We start from the raw sequence: 1152 nt of genomic DNA, 5'->3' as shown, positions 1-1152 counted from the left end.
CTGAGGAGGGACAGTGTCCTTTAGACCCAGCCTGGCTCTCCAGTTTTCCCCAGTCCCCACCACTCCCTATTGTTCCCAGTCTGCTTTGCTATTTCCATGACCTGCCTGGTTCCTGTAGGCAAAGTTTGAAGTCTCTGCTCTGCTAAACCTTGTTAGTGGTTTTGCATCTCTCACTGGAACCGGTGAGGTGGAAAGCTTTCCTGTATAGATATGGGAGAAGGATAGCCACAGGATAAAGTGAAGGTTACAGAAGGAGGAAGGCCCTACAGATCTGACTGAGGAAGGGGAGAAAATTGAGAAGGTGAGAGATCTCTGGACACAAAACTTTCACAGCCTGGGGATAATTAATACTTGCTTCTCTGGGTTGTCGTGAGGACTGCCTGAGTTACTATATGGAAAGTGCTTCAAGAGTCTCTCACACATAGTATGTGATGCTTGGTTGGCTATTATTATTATTTTTGCTTTGTTGTGTTGGGGAATAACTTACCTGAAGTTCTCTCTTTTTAGTGTATTGTTTCATGATTTTGGACGCACATACTCCATCATGTAATCACCACCACAAGCGAATGTGGTGGGACTTCCCTGGCAGTCCAGGGGTTAAGATTCCATGCTTCCAATGCAGAGGGCACAAGTTCAATCCCTGGTTGGGGAACTAAGATCCCACATGCTGCTTGGCCAAATTAAAAAAAATAAAAGATGTGGAATAGTCCCAACACTCTCTCACAACACAGATTCCTTCTCAACCCCTTGCAATCAATCCCCCTTTCCACCCCAGCCCCTGGCAACCACTGATCTGCTTCGTGTTCCTATTGTTTTGCCCTTTTCAGAATGTCACATATGAATAAATGGAATCATTCAGTGAACAGCCTTGGGTCTGGCTTCTTTCACAGCATGACGCATCTGAGAGGCTTCCTTATTGCCGAGGGTGTCTGTAGTTCATTCCTCTTTTATTGCTGCATTCATCTTATGACTGTACCACAATTTAGGGCCAATTTAGTTGCTTCCAGCTTTTGGTGATTACAAATAAGGCCACTATAAACATTCACAATAGACTTTTGTACATTTTCTCTTAGGTAAGTACCTAGGAGTGGGATGACCAGGTTGTAGGGTAAGTTCAGGCTTAACCATACAAAGATCTGCCAAACTATTTTC

Source organism: Odocoileus virginianus, chromosome 12, assembly GCF_023699985.2.
Source record: "Odocoileus virginianus isolate 20LAN1187 ecotype Illinois chromosome 12, Ovbor_1.2, whole genome shotgun sequence".
Taxonomy (NCBI): Eukaryota; Metazoa; Chordata; class Mammalia; order Artiodactyla; family Cervidae; genus Odocoileus; species Odocoileus virginianus.
This window is presented reverse-complemented; position numbering follows the sequence as displayed.